Source organism: Pipra filicauda, unplaced genomic scaffold, assembly GCF_003945595.2.
Source record: "Pipra filicauda isolate LSUMZ 115617 unplaced genomic scaffold, ASM394559v2 scaffold325_size820570_pilon, whole genome shotgun sequence".
NCBI classification, from domain to species: Eukaryota; Metazoa; Chordata; class Aves; order Passeriformes; family Pipridae; genus Pipra; species Pipra filicauda.
The window spans coordinates 442,615-459,349 of NW_024104449.1; positions in this window are offsets into that span (position 1 = coordinate 442,615).

Consider the following 16,735-nt stretch of genomic DNA (forward strand, 5'->3'; position numbering starts at 1 on the left):
TGTAACTTGTCTACTGATTTTTCTTGTCACTTTTATGCTATCACTCTCTGATCAACTCTTATGCTTCCGATCTTTGGCTTGCCTCTTGAAACCAAATGCACAATTTGATTACTAGCAACAGCTTGGTAGATAAATGGATATGCTTGAGAACATCTTTATTAAGAACATTATACCAGTCAACTGTAACAAAACCAATTAATCTTATGTTATTGTTAATTGTTACACAATTAACACTAGATCCTCTCACTGTCTTCCACATCTTCCTTTACTACTTTCATGCTGGGGCCATCCACCATAATTTGGTACCACACTTTGCAATAATCTTGAAGACTATTACCACAATCAGTGCAGAATTAATCTTAGAAGTTGTTAGATATTTCTTTGATGGGAACACATTTTTACATTCCTAATGTTCTGGATGCTCCACTGGTTTAAAATACAGACAGTTTTCTTGGTTTCTCCTTCAAAGCTATAAAAGTTGAGAATATCGTATTAGTGAATTGATAATACATCAGTTGAGATATGGAAAGGCATAATCTCATTCTCCTTGACTTTATTCCTTTTTCTGACCCTTATTGCTAGGAAAAACAGTGACACTCCTTCCTAAGAAGTCGGGGACATCTTTCCCTCCATTTGGTAGATCCCTTAAGGACCACCTCCGAATGATGTCTCTCTTTTCATGGCCATGGCACCACTCACCATGAAGTTTATTTCAATTAAACTGTCGATTGTCTTATTTGAGTAAACAAGCATGGATTTCATAAACTTCATTAACAAGAAATCCCATGCATGTCATGCCATATTTGATGCACCAGAGTTTGGAGCACTCCTACCCTGGGAACAATGTTCCTTATATGCCTGGTTAGGATTACCATGCAGCAGAGGATATTTCTTGCAGCTCAGAATGGAACAGTAAATTTAAGCTTCAAAGGTACCTAAAGAACAAAGGCCATAATTCACAGAGAATTTGAGCACCTATGTCCTTGTTCTCCTTGAAAATCACAGCCCAAACACAGTACTGAATGCATCTGTCAGAGACCTTGAGACATCTCACAGAAGATACATTTTCATGCTCTTTTCTGTCAGCACTTATTATGTCAGAATAAGAAAGAGGCACATTGTCTTTTATAGCAGATGTAACTCCAATATTCCTTTTTCTTAATAAAATCAATTGAAATTGTTTAGGCAAGAGACAGCATGCTCTCAACAATGTCGCGTCTAGAAGTCTGTGGGAATTCCTGTAAAGCAAAAAAATCCCTATGTGGCCTGTTAAGCAAAAAGAGCATGAATGACCTTTCTCTGGGTATCTTTCTGTATATCTGTCTGACTATGCATATCTGCATGGTAGTATTGCCACTGTAGGTCTAATTTAACTAATAAAAGGAAACCGTGACTTAGAATTTCTCCTAAGAATGTTTTCATCTCAAATTTCCTTGTTTGTATTACTAGAGTACAGCCATATTTTCCTGCTATTGAGATGCCAGGATCATAGCTACAATGGAGTAGGAAGTGAAGCAATGTGAAGTCAAATCAGGCTGCTTGTAAAGGATTGATTCAGCAAATTATATAAGCAAATTTTAACTACAGTGGCTATTTAGCTTCTCTGTTGAACACAGATGGATTTAAGAATAGAGTTAAATGATAGCTTTATTCTGAAATGCTCTGTTGAGTCATTATCTCAAAACTAATAATGGTTCTCTGCAATACAGAAGACTTTACAAAGTTCTGCTACAGAGCACTCAGTAGCCTGAACCAAGTTACACCCCAAAGTTGCACATGAAGAGCTTCTCCATTTGTTTGTCTCCCAGGCTTGAACTGCAGAGGATATTCAAGTGTTTCCTTGGCTCAAATCCTGAACTGCCCAACTGTGAAGAGTTTGGCAAGACTGCTACAGGTAAAAGCAAACAGAGATGGGGTATACAGGCTGGTATTAGCAAGAGGGTAGCAGAAGGAAGAGCAGCTGTCTCAAAAACACTTTACCTGACATGCCACCATCCTGAAGTACACAGAAAACATGCTTTACTCACATTCTGCTATATAAAAGCTTTCAGAGTTCAAAGGAGAGAAACAAGTGAAACTGAGGAAAATTCTGAAATGGGTAAGTACTCGGGATGCTTCCTATGCCATTTTAATAGGTGCATTTCTAATGGATTCTTATTGGAAATTATTATACTGTAATAGAACCACAGGATATAATTGATTGCAAATCTGGCCTCTGTAGTTTAAGAATCATTTCTATAGGGCAACAGACGAGTAGAGAAAAAGAGCAAGACACTAGCACGGAAATTAGGTCTTGGCTCTGTTTTACGTGCTTCCACAGCTGTAAATTTTTGAGAATATCACTGATGATGAATACTACTACAACGCTCATCATTGTAAATGTGTAATTCCTTCCTCAACTAAACAGAATAACAGGCTTTGGTTAAACAACCAACATCTTTTGCATGTGACCAACCAAGAACTGGAGGTCCAGTACTTGACAGAGGGTCAGGAGTATTGGAGCTTGGAACTGCCTGAGGGGCAGAGTAAGAGTATTGACAGCATTGGTCACAGCCTCCCTCTTCCCCACACTGGCACCATTTAGTGGGATGTGTTCCCTATTACATGATGGGGGAGTCTGTGTGTCTGTACCTTCAATTTCTGTAAATCAGCATCACATCTGGATCCATTTGTGTCCAGATCAGCTGTTCTCATGAAAAAATAAAAGTCTCCATTAGTAACCTAATAGCCTGTTAATTAAAGAACTCAGACTGTGACCAGGGATCTCTTCTGCTTCAAATATGAGAGGAGATTTTTCCTATGTCAAATGAGGCAATTGTCCTCCATTTCTCCTGTAGAAGTTACCCTCTCCATACAAAATTTTGAAATACTCCTTGGGCAAGAAAGAGAGAACTGCTTCTGTCTCTTGATGTTAAGGACAAAATTTTGAAGTTCTGTGATTCCTGTCCGTCCTCCAGACAGATATTTCAGCATTTTATGAGAAGAAAAACTTGAGCAGTCTAAAATATCTACTTCAGAGGGCTGTGACTGGAGAGCTCAGCTGGGGGATGGCAGGACTCCATTTAAATGCTTTCTTCTTTAAATGATTTGGACCAGGGATGTAAAACCAGTTCTTCCATTTACAGGGACCTCCTCTTGTTGTCTGACTTCTGAGTGAAGCCCAATGGAGAGGCCTAATGGTAGAAATTTCAGAAATTTTAAAGGCAGGAAGTCAAGTACAGCGATTTTAAGCAGCTAGGCAGTTACATAGCAACTGACTCGGAAGCTCCTATTGGTATCATGGTACTGAAATCCAGACCCCAATATATAGGGTTCATTGTTCTCATAAATTTAAGTGCTGAGACTTCAGAGGCTGTGTAGAGATTTTTTTCCTCCTCCCTGCCAGTGAGATTCTGCATTGTCACAATTCTATGATCATTCCTGTTTCGACTGAGAACTCTCCTGGTGGAGATTATCTGTTTAGTGGATCCTGATCAAAGACTCAACATGTTGCTGAGTGAAAAATAATGATGAGCAATGCTTATTGCCTTGTGTGGCAGTTCTGGGTAGGCAGTCTTGAGATACCGGATGCTGAAAGTTACTGGAACTGCAGTTTGTGTGTAATTATGCTGAAATTGTTTTCTCATGTACAATATATAACTAAGACACATGTAGTATTTAAACTGCAAATAGTCTTATTACATATTTCTTTGTCCAACATTTTTAAGGTAAGATTTTTGAGTGGAACTATTCTTGTTTCCTTCCCAGAAAACTTATCTGCTTTTTCCAAGCTGAATCAAAATGTGACATTACTTTCTCCTACAACTCTTGCCCCATTTAGCGCAGAAATTCTATGACAACTAATGATGAAGAATTACAGTATAACTGACTGTAATATAGCTTTGAAACTTTATAAATGTAATCATTATGAAATTTTGTGAGCCTTCTTTACCTTCAAAACCTATTATGCTAAATAGTGAAAGCTGAAGTACTTTTAAAAGTCATCACTTCAGAATAGGATTATCTGAATAAAACAAACTCAGGAAGTGGGTTTATTCACTGTCTAGGCTATAGACATGAGGATAAAGTCTTCATTTTCCTTAGGAATTTTCAATAGCACTAAATAGGTAAAACAAAAAATATGAAGCCCATCTGTGCAAATCTTCAAGTCAATTGTTGACTACATTTAGCACTTAAAAAGGTAAATAGGTAGATGTAGTTATGGTTCTGATCTTGCTTTACCATGGCTGTTTAGATTTATGTTTACTGTGTCCCTGCTTCTAATGCTTGTATGTCATGCTTTTAGTAACCTCATTAAGAGCTTCTAGTCACCAAAAATATAGTTGTCATTCCCTACACTTTAGAAATATCCTGAACTAAATGAATTTACCTTATTAAGCACCTTAGTATTCAAGTACTGAAATATGTGTAGGCAATTCCAGCTTTTAGTCTTCTTTACTTCACTACCCATAAAGAAACCTTGTGAGATCACTTTTTAAAGGCATAAAAGATAATGTAAACCCAAAATATCATTTGAGAATCTTTAGTTGCTTCAGAATAGTGCAATTATGTGAACTGAACACAAGAAGAGCTATAGTGAATATTTATATGATATTCAACTCAAAGAAAATATTTACCGAAAGGGATAGGGCAGAATTTACTGAATTTGATGAGTCTGGAGTTAAGACCAGTAAACTGGATAAGCATTCACTCTGAAAGTCCATGCTTTCTAGAGAGTATCTCTGAAATAACTAAAGGAAAAGAGAAATAAGAAAACAAGAGAGCTCTGCCAGTCTCCTTTGTAGTAGTAAACAGGATTAGCTATAATGAGATTATCAACTAATTCTGTGCAGCATACCCACATAAATCAGCAGACAAAGGAGAGAGAGACGAACTCTGCAGTAACTGCTAATAGCAGCAAAGCACCAACAATAAGACTAAGGTTCCCCCTCCCTTCTCACCTCTCCACCACCTCCTTCACCCCCACCCCTTCCTCCATCCCTTCCTCCTACCCCCCCCCACCCCCCCGGTGCTCCAATGTGGAATACTATTCTAGTTGTAGAACTGTACCCCAGCATGGTAGCTGATAGCAAGAGGTTTTCTGTCCAGCAGTTAGTGTGTTCAAGTAAGACAGCAGGACAAACAATTTTCCCACTTTGCTCTTTTCTACAAGTCACTGTTCATTTTCTCCTTATTTCTCTGGAAGCATACCATTAAAAATATACAAGCCATCAAAACCAAGGTAAACATGGTTTCTATCTGTTGCCACAGAAACAACTCCATAATTAAGAGAGTCTAACACATCATGGTAGAATACCTTCTTTATTAGTGATAGTCTACCTGTATCAGAGTCAAGCATGTGATAAGCTCTGGAGGAATAAATTATCCCACTACCATTCCTGTTACCAAAGTCTTATCTGATCTCTGTCTCTCCTTTTCCTGTGCTGTCCCTGGCGGACTCAGAATTCATAATATTTCCTGTGCTATTTAAAGAACTTGTTGGGCTGGTACATTATTTTAAGCCTGTCTTTGTACTCTTTAAAATATCAACAGGAAGTATTTATCCTATAAAAATCGTAGTAACTATATAGTGGTCAGTTCATACAGAGAGACCAGATTTGGCACACTTTATATATATATATATGTATAAACAGGATAAGGTATGAAAACAGAGGACTCTGGACCACATAAGTTTTTCATTTTCTGCCCACTCTTCAAACACACTTTCCATATTAGGGAACCCTACCACAACTCTTGGGAAGGTCTTTGAATACAATTTGGGAAGCCGCACGTGTATCATGCTGAAAAGATCCTATTGTAGCAAAGGATGTAGTTATGATTGAGGAGAATGAAAACTGTAACTTCTGAGAGCAACTGACTGTGAAAGCAGAAGTATGCTGTGCCAGGATCATTTGGGTCCACCACTTGCAGAGTTAGACATCTGAGATGTTCCACCACATTTACTCTGCTTCTGCTCAGTAAGAAAACTCTTACACCCTCATAACAGGAACCCCAAAGTGATTTATCCTTAGGTAATTTCCCTGTTGAGTCTAAGCAAATAGAACATCAATTTAATTGAAAGTTTCATGAAAGCTATTCTTTCCTGTCACGTAAGCAGAATTATGGCTCATTATTTGTCTGATGAATTTGCGAGGGAAAGGCTATGGAAAGGATCTAATGTTCCTTGCAAAAGCCAGCAGGACTTCTTACTGCTATGTGTCCTGGGTCACAGGCTGCCACTTCTGAGAAAGAGGAGGCACTTACCTGCACGGGATTTCTCTTTATGACTTTGTAAGGGGATATAGGCCAGATGTTTATCAAACACACATGGCATGAACACACCACATACAAAAGAAAATTTACTTAACCCTCATTCATCCTTGTAGTGAAATTAGCCTTCTCCTTTCCTTTTTTTTAATCTGCTGGGTCTATGATATTTAAAATAAAAAATAAACAGTAGGTCAGCTAGATCCAAACCAGGTTGCTGGCAACTGGGTCCCAGAGATGGAAAGAAGCCAAAGTAAGCTGATTCCCTAGTGTGCAAACAAGTATCAAGAACAATGAAACGATTTTTCTCGGCTATGCTTTTGGCGTAGGAAGCATATGGCTCAGCTTGGTCCACAGACCCAAAATCCTCCTGCAAATATTACTGCTGCCATTCTGTATTAATTCTGCAACTGCTTGCAAGGACAGGGACACCCAAAGATAAGATGGAGGTGATATCTTCCCCAGTAACATCCTCTCATATATGCAGGAGCAGCTTCCTTTCCCTGAGCTTTGACAACCACAGACCCACAGTTGCTCTCCAGGGCAACATACATGGAATCTCAGAATGGCTGAGGTTGGAAGTGACCTGGTCATCTGGTCCAACTCCTCTGCTCAAGCAGGTCACCAGTTTGACCATGTAGAATTACATGGACCATGCAGACTGTTAGTATCTCCAAGGCTAAAAACTCCACCACCTCTCTGGGGCACCTGTTCCTGTGCTCAGCCAACCTCACAGTAAAGCAGTGAAATAATTCCTGATGTTGAGCAGGAGACTCCTATGTTTCAGTTTGTGCCCATTGCCTCTCTTCCTGTCACTGGGTACCCCTGGAAAGAGCCTGGCTCCGCCTTCTTTACAGCCTCCCTTCAGGTATTTATACACACTGATGAGATCCGTCCCTGACCCTTCCTTTCTCCATGCTGAACACCCCCAGCTCTATCATCCTGTCCTAATAGGGGAGATGCTCTAATCCCTTAATCACCTTAGTGGTTCTACCAGCTCTTGCACAGGGCTTTTTATTTTCAGCAACAGCAAAGAGTACCCTATGGTGTCATTGAAATCCTACTTTCCGTCACAAATCGGGTGAGAGAGGTAGAGTTTCTAGAATTCCCTCTTAGTTAATTTCAGTAGTGGAAGGGATGGTTAAAGTGCCTTCCAGTCTCTGATTCAGTGGTCTACTCTCCAGCACTGCAGACAGTAGTGTTCTCCAAAAGCAAGACTTTCGTCTCATGAAGCTGTGCTGGCTGTGACTGATGACTGTGTTGTCCTTCAGGTGCTTTTCAATACCTCCTAGAACAATCTTCTCCATAACTTTACCAGGTCCTGAAGTGCGACTGACAGGCCTGTGGTTTCCGGAGGTCATCCTTCTTGTCCTTTCAAAAGCTGATTCTCTCGCCTTCCTCTCTGTTTAGGATTAATCCATTCCTGCCTCCTAGCAACCACTTGCTATTACAACTCCAGCCAAGACAGCCAGTAAACATCCGCTGTGTAAGTACCTAATGCAAGTGGAGTTAATGAACTGTTTGTAAGTACTGTTCTCTCTAGTACAGTCCAAGATCTGCACCACGTATGCCTCTGTCAGCACTCTCAGGCACGAGATTTTGAGATTATCAGCAAACACAGCAACTGACAACTTGTGCTTGAGTAACCAGGGAAAAATATGCTCTTCCTTTGACATACTAAATGCAGATCTTATTATGGACTTGCTGTGGACCCTATGAATGCCATTCAGTGACTGATAAGATGCTAACGGAAGTGGCACCTATGTTCATCCTTTTAACCAGAGCACCTACATGAGGTGCTTAATTATTTTCAGGTCCTTCTATCATCAAGGGAGAGAGGTATCTATGGAGAGCAATTTAAATCCAAATCTGAGTCAGTCTCTGCAAGTGCCCTTTTTCTTTCTCCACTAACTCCACAGTGAGCTAAAACAGTTACACTTTTGACTTGAACATCCCAGCATCTGAAGCTAGGTACAGTGAATCTGGGTACACCTTAGGAAATCCCTGTGTTTCACTTATATCGTTATCTCTATGTATGAATAAACAAAGCATGTATAACCAGGCTGGTGTCATTTGACATTTTCTCTGCATAATTTGAACCCGAACTGTCCTAAGCGTCTCAGAGATCACCTTATAGAATCACAGAACCACAGAATGGTTTGGATTGGAAAAGACCTTAAAGGCCATCTAGTTCCAAGCCCACGCTGCCGTGGGCAACTATTATGTCGTGCAAAACTAGGATTAATGTAGATGCTACTGAAGCGTGAACATCTACAATACACAGTTTATTTAATTCCTCCTAGTGGGTGCCCTCTAACATTCTATCCAGCTGTGTATGCAGGAGTCAGGTATCCACTCTGGCCATTTTACAGATGAGGTAAATTCATTCACCTTGTAACAACTGTCTGCCAAACCAGTCCTTCACGCTTTCTCTCTTAACACAAATTTTAGCAGAACTAATCACTTAAGAGATTCCTGCCTCTTGTCCCATGGCATGGTGCAGAGCCCTCTTTATTGTGCCAACAGTACTGTTTGTGTAATCACATTATAATCTAATTCAATAAACAAATAATTTAAAAAGAACCCTCCATAACCTGAAGTTTTCTTAGACTGAAGACTGTATTTAAGAAAGCACAAGCCACTGTAATAAATACTGGAAAAAATGTCTGGAAAAATCTGTTATAATTCTCAGCTGGATTCAGATCAGGTTTACTCATTAGCTTTGCCAAGTGAGCAGTCGGGTCACACAAAGAGCACTGTAAGCAACATATAATACGGTAAACTGTATGTGGAATACTCTGGAGAGCTCAGACAGGAAAGGTGGGATTAATCTCACTTCATGTTACACCTCTGCAACATAGAACTCTGCAGCTGAAGATGTTGCCCTATGCTTATTTACAGATAATGGAGAGAAACAGCCTTTTAAAAAGGTGATTTATTTCAGATGATAAGATGAATTGTGCTCTGCTAAGTGCTTATTTCTCACCACTGACAGTAAGGAAGTGTGGAGTGACTAGCTCAGCTGTGGAAATCTGTATTATAGATAGCTATGAATTCCTCTCAGCTTTTCCTGGTGTAGGCATGTCACACTCTTGCTTTTCTATGTGTACATAGTCACACACATGCACATCCATACACACACACACAATTTAATTCTGAGATAACATACATCTCTGTATGTGTTAGTCCCCATGTATAAGCCCTTTCCCCTCTGATTTACTGCCAAAGAAGATTTTTCTTTATAAAGGGACCATATGTGCTACAAATCGTAGCACGGGTTCTTCAAAGCTGAGAAAAAAAGACAACAAATCAGGCTTCCCTCTCTTGCCCAAGCCTTCCAACTTCATGCCTGCTAGCAAAAGCAGAAGGTTCAACTGCTAGCAGCAGCTCTCTCCTCGCAGTCAGTTAGTGGGACTGGCTAGAGACAAAGTCAAAGCAGAACCAAGTGTTTGAATTAGCATCAAAAAGCAGCCAGTCCTTGGATGTCCATGCTCCATAGGGAATTTAAGCACACCTCCTTATAAGTCCTGATAAACGATGCAAAAATGTACAAACTCCTAACTTCCAATGTTCTCCCTTTACTAAGAGGAAATTTTAGGTTAAAGAAGTTAGCTAATAACCATATAGTGAGTCAGGGGCTGTTTGCTGTGGACACTGTGTTTGCTGTGTATTCTCCTTACACAAACATTCGTATTTCCTCCGCTGTATGGTAACAGTGGTTCGTAGTGAACTAACTACCATTTCCTATGCTTTGGAAATTAATCCACTCATTTCAGCCACATATATCTATAAAGGTGAGGGTGCTAGGTCTTAGCCGCTCTTGATACCTAGAGGCATCTCTTAAATTTGCGTTATTCAGCTTCAACTTCACTGTTGTTTGCAGGCACTAAATGTGTTGGACCTACAAGAGTCAATGGCATGAGAAAAATTTACAATACAGTTTCACGAGCACCAGTGAACCCTATTCCCAGGTTCTCCAACATACGGAGATTTCTGAGCCCATCCAGCTACATTCTGCATAGATCCAGAAATACAGAGGAGCAAATGTAATATGGCCTTCTTCCTGCTTTTCTGTCTCTTTGGCCTAAACCCAAACTCTGCAGTGCACAACATATTGCTTGTCAGAGTACTTTCCTGACAGAGTAATTTTCAAACTCAAATTATGCATCACAACACCCTTGCAAGGGGGAAAGGAAATTAAAAAGCTGGCAACAAACCATCACTTGTTGGAGCAATCTCATGTAGGTCAAAGTTTACCTTCAGATCTAGGGTTTTTAAGTAATGAATCCAGGGAACACTGAGGAGAGGACAGGATCTCCATACCCCCACCAGTGTGGATGGGAATGGAGACTACTTGGGCATCCCTCAAGTTTAATGGTTTCACCCCTTTTGTGAAGACAAGTGTTTTTGAGAAACCCGAGTCTTACAGCATTCAAAATAGCAGAATAGTGACTAATTAGGTCTCAAAAGCACTCACATCCCCAACTCCCAGCTGAAATCCCACAGGTATCAACCTGACTCTTTAGATACTTCTGTGCTTTGTTAAAAATGGCCTTAAATAAAGCACATGAAACTGAAATCTCAGAGGCTGTGATTTTCCGTGTCCTGAACAAACACCCTGCCTCCAGAACTATCCCCTTGTATTGCCTTTTATTGTCTCCCTGCAAAGTCTGCAAACACTATGGCACCATTTGGGCAATCTCCAGTGTTGTCTTCTCTGCCAGTTCAGTGTTTGTAATTTCTATTTCTTTCTGGTTTTGAAGTGGCTTATCTAGCACAATGTTCTTACAATGTTGTCATTTGCTGGCCCAATGAAAATATGATTACAGCAAAGAATATAAACAGGATTTGGAAAAAGATTTAATTTAAATTCTTGCTGATTAATTTAATTTCTCTGTAGACTATTACTGAGTTTAGAATTAGAGGTGAGCCTCAGTCAATTTTAATATCTGGACCCAGAGCCACAGGACAAATTTGCAATAGTTCCTGTCTTTACAACAGAATAAACTACTCAATTCTTTAATCCTAAACTTTCTAGAAATTGGTACATTCAGATGCCAGGGAGCACTGTGAAGTTCAGTGTCAAGCAGGAGTCGAGAGTCCTGCTGCATAGCAGCTATTATTTATTTTACCTCTTGGAAGGACCCTGGTGATGATGCTTCCCAAAGTTACAGAGTACATCAGAGGAGCAGTCAGAAATTATCCACTGGTGAAGATGAAGTGTAGAACTTCTGTTCTTCTACTACCACTAACTCATCTGAAACTTGACTCCCTCTTTTAGTGAGAGTTCTCTTTTACTGAGAAGCAGAAGGAAGAACTTCAAGCTCACTGAATACAGTCTTTGGGAACTATCAGATTTATTCATCATGAATTATTCTCAGCTGCCCTTCCTGGGAGGATCAGGAAGGAAGAACCTATAAGCTTTCTGCAATTGATTTGTGATGGGTCAGGTTCACAGAGCATAAAATAAAATAAAGAGCCTTCTATTAGGCTGCAGTAACCAAGTCACTAGTGCAAGGAAAAGCAAACAAAGAGCTTCCCTTAGCTCAAACACTGTGGTATTCTCAGCCTGTGAACACTGTCTGACTTGCTATTATGCACATATAGCCAAGCTCTGGCCTTCCCCACATTTGCCCTTTCAATAGCCACATCCTGGCCAGCCCGCAATGAACAAACCCAGCATGGCCACCCAGGCTGGGAGTGTGAGAATGGCAGATGCAGGAGGGAGAACAGCAGCTGTGGGCAGCACGGAGAAGCACCCACTTCAAACGGCATAAAGGGCTGGATAAAAGATGCAGACGTGGAGGGAGCTGGAATCCTCCAGGTCGAGGGCATTCTCTCCCCACCAGCTTGGCTGGGAGCCACATTCCTACATTCCTGGCCCTGCCACAGAACAAGGCAGTGTTGTAGAGGCAAAGGCCAAATGCTTTGTTGTGGATAATGTATGTCAGGACAGCTCAAACAGAAAGCCAAAGTCTTACAGTTCTTCTGCTGGCCATATCCTGGGACCTGAGCTTAAAAACACTTCACAAGTTATTACTGGATCAGGTTATTCTGTAGCCTCTTTTGGTACAACCCACTGAATAGAATTTCCTGGGTTAAAATACAGCCAGCCTTCCTTATTGAAATGTTTATGACTTATCTAGAAATGCAAGACATTGGAGCATCAATAATTTTCTGCTGAGATTGCTAGAGATTTTTACCTTGCAAGTCAAACTCTGAGATTCACCATTGCTTCACACAAAAGATCACAAGAAACTCACACTTTCATCAGCAGTTTATATGCCTTTAAAGCCTGTTTCTTTCATCTGCTGAAACAGCAGAATAGATAAGAAGTAGGAACAGACATAGTGTTCTAGTATTTACTATATTTTAGCCATCTGTGTCTTAGGTAAATTACTCATCCACCTGTTTTCCAAAGGCTGAGAGATATGGGAGTCTGACGTTTGGGAGTGGCATTTCTGTGCGTTGATGTGATGGCTGAGACACATAGGAAAGGGAAAAATTTGTAGGCTGGATGCATTGCTTCAGTATATTCTCTGATAAATGCTTTTTCTTCTTCCTTTATAAGCCACATGTGCCCTAGGGAATAACAGAGCTTTCCACTACCCCCCTAACATCCTACAATATAGGTTCTCACCTGGCTAATCGTGTATGGGGAAGAGGACATACATTAGAGTGTAAAGATGAAACTTTCTGATTACCACAGAGAGATCCTGGAACCCAGAATATTTTATAATTTACACTTTATTGCACTTTTTCTTTTGGTGTAGTGTCCTCAGGGGTTACAGTCCAGAGGACAATTAGGTTATCTTTATACTAGTAAACTAAGCAGATCCAGGAAACTTGTGTGCACATTATCAACCGACTGCCTTCCCTATTCAAGTGTTCAAGCAGCTGCGTAGTGGAGTATGGCTTTAGCTTGAAGCCAAGTAGGGCTCTCCCAAACAATTCCCGGGTATGCTTCCAGGAATCAGTCAAACTAGTGGTCTGGATACAGCCAACCTGTTTTGCAGGGCAAAACTGCTTAACAGCATAGACACAGCTATCCTGTACCAGTTAAACTTGGTGCCAAAAATGCTTTTTGTTTCCTAATATAGAAAATCCCTGGTACACATTTAGCCTGAGAAGCCTGGCCCTGTCATGCTGAAGACAACTGATAGAAATGAAATATTTAGAAGGTTTGGCTTTCAGATGCTTTTTCTTCTTCCACTATTCCTTCTGTCCTTCTGTCTCCCACAAAATCTGTTTGTATGCAGTGGTCTGAAATACATGAAAAATCTGTGTGTTATTTGGGTCCTGATGAGAAAAAGGAGGTAGGTTTAGGTCTAGGGGAGTGGGGAGTGGAGTGGGGTGGGAGACAGAGAGAACTGTTGATCATGGCAATTCTGAAAGAACATGAGTGACAAACAGAGAGAAGCAGAACGGATGTTTCTGGGTGTGTGAGCAGTACAGCTGCAGTTTCTTTTTAGAAAGACATCCATCACAGGCTCATTTACTGTTAGCCGAGCCAGTCAATTGTAAATTTCTATAATAATTCATTTTTGTTTTCCTCATGAAGTGGACAATAGAGAACAAATTCAAATTTATTTTTTTTTTAATGAGATTCCTTTCAGTTTTTCAGTCTGAGGTGAGTTGATCACAACTTTTGAAGAAGGTTTGTTTTCTAAAGCAAGATCTAAACCAAAGGCCATTCAGAATCCTTTTCTTCATGGAAACTGTTCTATTTCTGTTAAATTTGATAACAGCTTGTTTTTACAAAATAAGACATTGATGCCAAATTGAAGCTGGCAATGTCATTTAAAGTGTCACTCTGGATATAAACAGGAAATGTTTAGAGTGCTGATCCAGTGATTAATGAATGTTTCCACATCTATATAGCAGCCAATTTTCCCTTTCCTTGGAGATTACTCCATTACATAAGCTACAGAAGGGCCAGAACTTTGGTCCCATGTATTGAAGTATATAAAAAATAGCATTTCTGTGCAAATGCTGGCATGGTTTTCTCCCTTTGAAATCAATTACAGGCATTCTCACTTACTCCAGTGGGAGCGAGAAGCAAGCCAATGTCTGAAAGCTTTTTTGCTCACACCTCTTTTTTAGGGCCAAAGCAGTTTTCTTCTGTAATAATTCTCACCTTTCTCTAAGTTCATTCATAGACACCACTCCTTAATAGTCTGACTACAGTTTAGTGAGAAACCCCCCACTTTCCTCTCTCTTGAACATCCTCAAAATTTTTTCCTACCTGGAGGGAAAAAAGTTAATTTGACTGAGTAGTTCTGAACTCTATTGTACGAATCTAACCAAACACCCACAATAGTCTTTTTAGGCTGCCCATAATCTAAATACACATTAAATGGGAGCCTAACAACAGAGCCCTCTAGTTGCCTGATCTAATTACCTGACCAAAGAGTACTAATTTAGGATAACAATAGCAAAGGGCAGAACTTGTTAGCTAGTACATGCTGTCCACAGCAAACCAGTGAAAAGAGAAAAATAAAGAAGTGTGTATTTATGTCATTTTCTCTATTCTTTTTGCAAGGACATAGAAACCTCAGGCACCCAAGGGAGCCCAAGACCTTCAGGACAGCTGCTTAACTTGGCACTTTAAGTTGCAAGCCAAGCATATCAGCGTTTGGTGGAATGTCTGAGAAGCAGAAACTGCACTGACCAGAACCTATCTAGGCAAACTGCAAAGGAAAATCAGGTGGAAAAAGAACAACATGCTAGTGTTTTTCTAGTGAACTCATAGACAAGTTGAGACTTACCCTTGAGAGCTAGCCAGGTGTTCCTAAGCTTCTGCTTAGGTGTCAAGAGATCTCTGCTTATGCTGGAAGCAGTATGAGGGAGGAAGACTCCACAGGAGGCAGGATTACCAGTCAGCATTTGGTTTCCTTTTCTCTGTTCTTTTTGGAGATGTTTTTCTTTGGTTTTATCAAGTGCAAGACTGCCTTTTTCCTACTTTTCCATATGCTGGGCATCTAAGCTCCCCAGTAGCCCTTGTTGTGTGAGGAGGAGAGATCCCTGTGTAAGCATTCACCTACAACGTTAAGACTCTCTGAGGCAATAACTTGGCAGAAAAACTCTTATGTAAGAGGACTTGCCCCAACCTAAAAAGTCTCTACCACTAGCTTTCAGGAATGAAGGTTGTTTAAAGTTAATAACTCACTGTGTAATCGTTAACTTGCAAAAACGTGATTATTCATATCTGAAACAGGTTGCCTTAGGAAAAAAATAAAAAAGAGAAATGGCATGCTCAAAAGCCTTTTGTAATGCTTAGTAGACAGGGAAAGTCTGTATGTAATATGTAGCTTTATTCTGTAGAAGTGCATGCCTTACATATGTATTGCATATTTATTGTGTACATATACATAGCAACCAAGTATTCTCGTTAAGGACACGACCCCAAGCTTGCCGAAGTCCGTGGAACTGCTATTGGCCTAAATGAATTTGGATAATTACTAGTCTCAAGTACTTAAATTTAGGAGTTTCCAGTAATGACCATAAAATAAGGACTTAAGGCTTCAGACTGAAGGGAGACTTAAGTAAGGCACAAGCTTTCTCAAAGTCTAGCTTATTTCTTGAGACACATTGACTCCAACCACTACTTCTCTTCTCGTTCTAACCAAACAACTACCTCACCTACTTGAAAAAACAGTCCAAGGCTCATGTTGTTCTTAGCTGTGACTGACTTTTATTTGCAAGCAAGTAAATGAATTCAGTGTTTATCCTTTCTATTTTCCCTGCTCTACCTGCGTGTGTGGGAATATGTGTATTTTCATGTCTTTATTTATTTTGTGATCACTTTGTGCTTGCTGAAGCCACAGCTTTCAGAGTCATACTTGAGTACTCGCAATATAGTCAGACACTACTCAGGGAACAGCTCAGCTTTTTTCTCCCTGTTCAAAGAGACTGACTAGTGTCATGTTTCTGTATCATGATTTCTTTTTCAACTACAGTCAGTCATTTGCTCAACTACTTACCAATAGACAGCTGTCAGTTTAATCTCCCTCTTTTCATTTGAGCAATTTGTGTCATCCTACCAGCATAGTTCTTGGGATCACAGGTATAGGAAAGAATAAAGCTGTAGGACTCTAACTAAAAGAACTGGGCTGCATTACAGGCACAAACAAATTTATATATTTGGGCTATTAATCAGTACAAAATTTGCAACCAAACCCCAGCTTCTCAAATTTAGGTATTTACGTACCAGTTACATCCTTAATAATGCCAAATATGGGCAAAGAATGCATATATATTGCATTTATTGAATGTATTTATTGAATTTATGTAATGCATATATATTTGCATTTATTGAATGCATTTATTTGGGTCCTTCCATAGTCTAATTCTAGCTCAATGAAACTTGAACCATGGACTGTAGAGGAATTGCATATACAGTAATTCAACCAATTTTATTTTTAAAAAACAAACCACGACAAACTGTCTGCAATCCCAGAGTTGTTTGAGATCTAATAAAACTTAAGAG